The sequence below is a fragment of the Strix aluco genome, chromosome 4 (assembly GCF_031877795.1).
Source record: "Strix aluco isolate bStrAlu1 chromosome 4, bStrAlu1.hap1, whole genome shotgun sequence".
In the NCBI taxonomy this organism is placed as follows: domain Eukaryota; kingdom Metazoa; phylum Chordata; class Aves; order Strigiformes; family Strigidae; genus Strix; species Strix aluco.
The window spans coordinates 65136102-65144261 of NC_133934.1; positions in this window are offsets into that span (position 1 = coordinate 65136102).

Below are 8160 nucleotides of genomic sequence, written 5' to 3' on the forward strand. Positions count from 1 at the left end.
ATCTTAGGTCAACCACGCTGGACACGAGAGCCCGTGCAGAACATGGCCCTGCTCTTCAGTCTCCATCCCGGCTTTTCAACCCTTCCCCCCATTTTGTTCTTGTAACATTCCCCATTGTGAACCTGAAGAGAGATTTCCAGGAAGGGCTGCTGTACGCAAAGCTAATTACTCATCTTTCCAAATCAACCACTTTAAAGGGCGCATAGGTTAACTAAACTAAAAGAGGTCTCTCTGCAAGTCTCTTCCCTCTTTCTCCTAGAGCACTCTTATGCAACGTGCTGCGAACTGCTGTGTGCATTTGATTACATTGGGGTAGCTTTGATTACCATGTCACGTATCATCAGAGCTGCCGACTACATTGCAAATGTTGGAACTGTCTTTTACGTAGATCTAAATAACATCAGAGCCTTTGGGCAATGGCCTTCGATTGTTTACATGGTTTTCATAAACAGGATATTAACAATTTGTAAATATCCTGTTGGAAATCCCTCAGCTGTGCCTGCAAGCTCACCATAGACCAGTTTGATATATGCCCATCTGCTGTAAGTGTCTCTCTACTAAAACTTCATTGGTAACATTGCACAACTGTTACTGACCACAACAATTGCCTCTAATTGTACGTACCAATGCTTCTACTTCATGGCTTTTACAAATTGTTTGTGGAGTTGGTACATCTTTAGAGCATTTGCTGGGAAACTATAAATCAAATAACTAATACATTACTGTTGTCATCTTTTTCCATAGGCTTATACTATGTAGTGCTCATTCAGGTAGAGAAAGCAAGGGAATGACACTACTCTGAATTCTTGTTGCTACATCTTACCTAGAGGTAGGTTTTTTACCCTCTTCATATAAATTTCCACTCTAACTGAATGAAGATGGTGACACACAATTGTATACACAGACACACACACACAGAAAAATCTAAAATTTTCTCAGGAATTCCTTCAGTGTTGCAAATAATTAAATACCTGTCCATAATCCTGCATATTTTCTGCAGTAAATCTAAAAATACCTTTCAAAAAGAAGTTGTAACACTAATCTCTCATGTTTTAGCAGTCCACCTCAGGACATATCCTCTCAGCAGAGTTAGAGAGAGGCTGTTCCTTCTAAGCTAAATACTGTATTAAAAGAAATGCATGCCCACCTCAGTTGGCACATATTTAACTGACTAGGTAGCTAGCTCTGGGGGATGGAGGAGCTGCCCTCATGCAGAGAAAAGCTCCAGCTTGGAAGCTAACAGAACAACAACAGTAAGAACCCTTGGTGTAGGAGAAGCAGGCGCACCAAGTTGTGTCACTCCTAATCCGCATGTGAATAACCCACTACTGGGAGCACACTGATGCAAAGTAGTGTGACAGTACGTCCTAAGCTCCAAACCAAGTGCCTTAAAGAACTATAACTCCAGGCTACAACTGTGCTAGCATAAGGTCAGATGCTAGTAAAGCGTTCAAGAAATAATAGTTGACCCAACCTTAAATACTATTTGGGCAGGTGAGGGAGTCCTCGTAAGAAAGTGTATTGTTGCTGTCTCCAAACACGTTGCATCTAAAAGAGATCTTGTCTCAGGTACCTGGTGCCCTTTGAAGTTAAGAGCCATTTCTTACCAAACCTCTAGGGTCTGCACATTACACAGATCCGAACACTGTTGCCCTCTGCATCAAGCAATGCTTCTCTGCGTCGATGCCTCTGTGCGTCAAGCTGGTTTCCCCCAGCTCCCACATTCCTATCTCTGTCATACCCTTGACCAGAAAACATATAAGGCCTCCCATCCAAGATGCTATCTCCCACACAGAGATACTCAGGCAAGCCATGCACTGCAGTAAAAGCTGTCTGTCTGAGCCAGGCCAGTTTACTGTCCTCGCTGAAGATAGTTCTGAAGGTAAAGAGGGAGAGTTCACTATCCTCTTTCGAAGGGCCACGACAGCCCCTTAGCTACATCTCTGTCCCTGAATTGTGGCTGTATTGTACTCCCCAGCCTTGCAGGCTCTTCTTCTGCAAAGCAGTCCCATTCCTCTAGTGCTATGTAGCAATCCTCGTTGGCTGCTAGCTGGGCCCACTCTAAACCCCAGCCTTTCTCTTCTCCTTGCTTCCAGTTGGATGCTGCACAGCTCATCTCTCACCACATCTTCTCTGTCACCAGCACTCTTCCATCCTCTCCTGTCGATCAGTTCCAATGCTCTACAGCTATCACCCTCGTTTGCTGCTTTGTCTGATCACAATCCTGAACAGCAACTGGGCAGAACGGCAGCACACCAAGATTGTCTGGCACAAAATGCACACTGGCACCTGGTGGTCTTGCAATGATTTTTCTTCCCAACAATCCTCAGTATATATCAAAAAAGGCACTAGACTTGCAATGTTAATCCTGCACAAAACTCCAGGGAGACCAAGATAAGCTTTACTACGTTTCATGACCTTCCCATTCTACATCTCCTCCCTGCACACACACTTCCCCCAGACTTTGGTAAAAAGGACATGAGTCATATGATGTGTCACAAGCAAGAAAAAACAAGAACATGTCTCATTTCAGTCCAATTCCCAGAATAACCTCAGTGGGGCCGGTGTCACCAAAACCATCTTAGACAGGACCCCATTTTCTTCTCCTCTCCTCCTAGGCCAGTCACTTGGGTGAAAGGAACGGGAGGGCAGGAGAGACTGCTCCAGACATACTCTGAGCCACTCAGAGCAGCCTGTGCTCTGGCTGCAACAGCTGCCCTGGCTGTACCGATGTGGGGGCAGACCGCTCTGCTGTCATTCCTGCTGCCACCACAAGTGGGAAATGTTGGGCCTGTTTTTCACACCTCTAACCCATCACTAGCACCACCTGAATACAGACAGGCGCATCTGAAAAAGGTGTTCGCTGTAAATGATATGATCATAAACTTTTTCTTTAATTTAAAACAGTGAAGAAAAGGCAGTGGTGTGAAGTCCTGACGCTACTTGTTCTAAGGTAAATCACTGTGTATTGCACTATGAACCCAGCTGGGCTTCAGATTGCTTTGCAGATAAAGCAGGAGGAAACTGTAACTTACACCCACTACAAGTGTATCTACAGCTAAGGAATGAGATAACTAAATGCCCTTGGGGAGATATGAGAGGCATTTAAAGCATAAAAATTGCTTACCTTTCCCTTACCAGGCAGGCAGATAAACACAAATGTCTCTGTTCAATAGTGCCTGAAAGTCTGATGCAAGCCCTCAAAAGCAAAGGAAATTAAGGCTTAGAGGCAACCATGGTGCAAGGGTGTGCAACCCCAATGACAGAACATTCTCCATCAGCTCAAAAATAAGCGGCTCGCGAGAACTGACCGAGTTGGCAGAGATGACGGGCAAAGTAAGCGTGGGAGGGCAGAGGCTGGCGCTTCTGTGCTGGACACAGAGGCCTGGGTGTTTCACAAGGGCATTCCCAGCTTACCAGGTGCTGCGCTGCATTCAGACTTTCAGTCACGTGGCTGCTGGGATAGACACTGCTTACCACATGCTAAGAGAGGGTGGGAGCAATTTGCTTTACCGCTCTTGCCAAAAGCCTCTATTAGTATATGTTATGAAAGCTCCAGAGAGGCAAAACATTCCTAAAACCTCTTTATTAAGATTAGTAACACCCGAAACTCCCCCCAGTTGTTTATGGATGGCAGGGCTGAAGGAGGCAAGCAGCAGAAGAAGAGACAGAGAAGACTTCACTTTCTCTGCAGTGTGACAGGCCAGGGGAGCCTCCATATAATTTCAGCTAGCTGCTGAAACGCTGCCTGCTTCCCCCACAGTGCGTGGTGAGGGCAAGACTGGTTTTCAATCTGCAGATGCAAAGTGTTACTTAAGGACTAAGTGTATTGGTTTACCATCCCCCAAGACCTACAGAAAACCTTTACAGTCTGTAATACTTCTATCCCTGTGGCACCCCTGTAGCTATTTTGATACTTCGCTGATGGTAGCACCGAGGCACACACAGCATCTGCAACATACCAAATGCGTGTGCGGAGGCAGAGCCCTGTACCTGCGTCTCCTGGGATCCAGACTACTGCCCTTTTCACAGATCACTTCCTCCATGGATGGTGAGACGGAGTAGCACTGGCTGCCTCCCAGACTCATTTTCCTGATGCTACAGCCCCGATCCATGCTGCTGGAGAATGAAAATTTAAAGTGGACCAAGGAGAGAGATTTAAGAGTGGCAAAACTGTCAGGTCATTATATTCAAATGTGATGACTGCTTTGTCCCTTGGGCCTCCTGACATGTCCCTGCAAGCTGGGACATGTCAGATCCCATGCACAGTGGTCTCAGTGAATCACCCCATGCTTTTTTCCCCTTTGCTGCTTCCTCACCCTTAGCACAGGTGAAATAAACTTTTAGCTCATGTCTTGTACCCAGGTAGCTTGCTGCTTTACAAAATAGACAGGAGATTTAGAAGGTCTATAGTTTGAGACGGACCCATGTTTGAGCTCAGGCTTCTGAAATAGCAGGCCTTCTGAAGCACATGCAAGCTTCTTTTGTACCATCTAATTCCTCATGATACACAGAAGCCTTTGCTTAGACTTCTTTGGCAGTGACTTGCATTAAATCATATGAATGTAATTTTCTATATCTATTCTGCACAGGACCATAAACCTTGGGGGAATTTAACATGTGGAAAGGACTGAACTAAAGATTTTGTGTGGAATACAAAGATTGTGCAGGCCCTGATCTGCATCTTTTTGCATACAGATCTGCCACTGCGCCACGGCAGAGCCCCCTGCTCCAAACACTCACATGTTGCTCAGGAGGGACATGGCCCTGGACACATGGGATCCAACTCTCCCCCACATTGCTGGGTTTTGGGTTTGGTTGTTGTTTTTTTTTTTTTTTTTTTTAACTAACCAAGTTCTTTCAAGGATAATGGGATGTTTTCTACATGTACTGATCTACGTGAACCTGAGTTCTAGGTTAACTAAGATTATTTTTATGAGAAATTAAAGACAAACTTGCTGTTCAACATTACCAGAACACCTGAAATCTAAGTCAGAGCCTCAGCTCTGCATCAGCACAAGGAATGGTATGCACATTCAAGTCAGAGATTTTCTATCATACACACAGGACACTTTTGTCAACATTTGACTATATATTTCCATGTCAGCTAGACACCGATCACAGAAAATATCATTTGGTATAACAGAAATTCTGCGTGTGGCAGCACACAGCTAGACTGCTGAAGGAAGAATGAGCAAGTAAGAAAGCAATGCACATTGTTAAATGAATGTATCCAAATGTTCTGAAGACAAATGGAATTTGGCTCATATGTGTCATGTTTTCTTTCAATACAAATAGATGCAACTATTTGTATTGAAGGAGGAAGCACACTCACTTTAATTCACTTAAATTATGGATAATGCACACAGTCTCCAGAAGATCCATGGTAGGCATGAAGAACTGATGGATGGCTGACATAAAAATCCTATGAAAATACATAAAGTCTAATTCCCACTGTCTAATGTTTCTTCACAAGTCACTGCTCAAAATCAGCGATGTTAAATCTGCTACAATTTCATCTGCATGAACAGGAGAGGCAGGGCCCCAAAGATGATGGACACCCCCAGATTCTTCTGAGTCACAGGAACCACGAGCCACTTGCGGCCTGCTCCAAAGCCTAATGAAGCAGATAGAAACATGCCCAGGATTTCAGCTCTATCTAACTGTGCCCATATATAGTTAAGTGCCCCTGAATTTTCTCCTCCATCCAGGGTTTTTCAGCTTTATAGTAATATTCAAAGCTCACTTGCATTTATGAGTTGCTGTTACTGAATAGCACATTGGCTTGTATCTCTTACCTTGCTCTTATATATCGTGGTACTTCTTACTAAAGAAAACACCACAAACAAATGGGAACTTTTAAGAATCCCATGGCACTCAAAAAATATAAATGCCTAAATACCCAAGGACCCAGATGGTGCAAGTAGCCTAAGTCTGCATCCACTGAAGTCAACAGATGTTTTAGTATAGCCTGCAGCAGGGCTTGGAGTTAATTGGGAAAATCACAGATCCCTACTTTATGATTAATTCTCTTGAAAAACCTTCAGTGAAGGCACTCAATTGCTACATTTCCCAAATATCTAATGGTTTAAAAAGCAGTCAAACTAACCCTACTTGGAATCACCTTAAATACCAATTTAAAGGCCTTCCAGGCTGCAGTTTGAATATGGCACCTGAATTACAAGAGGGCACTGGACAAGTTTACGGTGGTACCCCACACAGGGGTATCTTCCCTCTGCCTAAAAGAACTGAGGAGGTCAAACTGGTGCAAACATGCCTGAGTAACAGAAGAGGAAAGCAAGGACAGCAGGCTCCATCTTTCCTCCCAACTTTGTGAGACTTCTCACAGTTTCTTCTCAGTGGGGTGCAGCTCAGCCCTGGAACAGAAGGAATGGGTCAGAGAGGAATGCAAGGGGCCACACAACTCGGTCTGACTGCTCCCAAACTCCTTATTGTTTCACTGAGGTCATGGACATTTCTGTGCAGGCCTCAGAGAGTGTGTGAGTCGGTGTAAGGTCATGCTCTTTGCCTGCGTCACTCCCCATTCTTCCTGGGAACAATCAGGAAGAAACTCCTGGTGTTTCTTGGCTCCTGCAGACATTTTTCATGCACAGGGGAGCACCTAGCCCATAGAGAACATTTTTTTGCTCCTGTAATCTTGATGAAAAAAGTAGTTAGTGATGGAAGAAGGAATTCAGAAGATGGCTGAGAAGTGCCTGAGGGAGGAGAACTTTCAAATGTATTCGCAGATGAGAAGTTGTGAACATGCCACCAAAAACGTCAAGAGAAGTATTAACAAGGCAAGGGGAAAGGGCAAGGGAATTTCCCCTCTTTCAGCTCCTTGGGAGTCCTGCTTGCATTTCAGTCTGCCTGTTCACTCCAGTAAACCCTGACAGCTAGAAAGGGCACTGCTCTGAGGGTGGCAGCAGACACCACAGAAGTCATCCATGGGCAGTTAGAACTATAAAATTACTTTTAGCTGGAAAATGAGAAAACACCTCTAGCTGTTGTACACACACAGGAGCTCATGCAAGTGATACCCAATTATGAGAGCACACAGGGCTAACTTTCTGCCTGCTTGGTGCCCAGAGCAAAATTGCATGTGCCTTTGTTCAATCAGATCCTTTACACCACCAGCACGTGAACGACTGAAAAGGGGTTTGCAACACAACTGCCAAAGCCAGCTCTACTGCTGGCACCTACGTTCACTTAACAGGGGTCCACACACCTAGTAGGGAAAGTTAAGAGCTGTTGTTTTAGGCTAGGTAAGCCGAGGTGCGCATGCTCATGCTTGCGCAGGGGCTATGATGAGTTGTTCGGATGTAAAAGCATAAGCAGGAAACCGGAACAGAGCTGAACCAGAGGGCGCTGCAGTGAGGTATGCATCTCCTGTGACTTTCCACAGATCTTACTCTGCCATTCTTTGAACTAGTCATCTGTCCCCAAATGTAGTTCTGGGTCTTGAACTTGGTTTTGCTTTGAAACACTCTATCCTGCTTCTTCTGACTTGTTTTGCAGGATCACCTTGGAAGTGACTGATTTTACCGGTTCATTAAGCACAAGGCCTTTCACCACGCTCAACTTGCCTTCATCTTCTTGTTCACACTTACCTTGAAATTCATGGTTTTGCACCTCACCATCACCCTGAGAATAAGGCAGCAGTAGAAATTAGCAGAAACTCCTATCTGAAGGTTTTTACAGCCACCACTCTGTTACAGCCATCAGGTATCAGAGGATTTGCTCCTATGTGTGGACCCAGGATTAATCTCCAGTTGAACAGAAAGATGAGGCCCCACAGCCTTATCAAATGGGAATTGTGCATCCAATTATCTCCCTTGCTGGGTAAGAAAAATAATAGTATAAAGACAGGGTGGCTATTCTTCAAGACCCGCATTATCCATTGCAATGGAAATCCTCAGCACTCACAGATCAATACCAACACTGCTAACATCAGTAAAGCTGCATTTGTTGAAAGCAGCCAAGACTGGGACCAACATGTACCTAAGTCCTGTTCCTCTGGACAGGTCAGACACAGCGCCCCGTTCAGAAGTCCAGATGCAGCATCTGTCTTCCCACCCTTGCCAGCAGCTCCTCTCCCTGCCCTGCCCACATTGACAACGATGACAAATCCCAGCTTGACAAGCTTCAGTGCTTGCACTG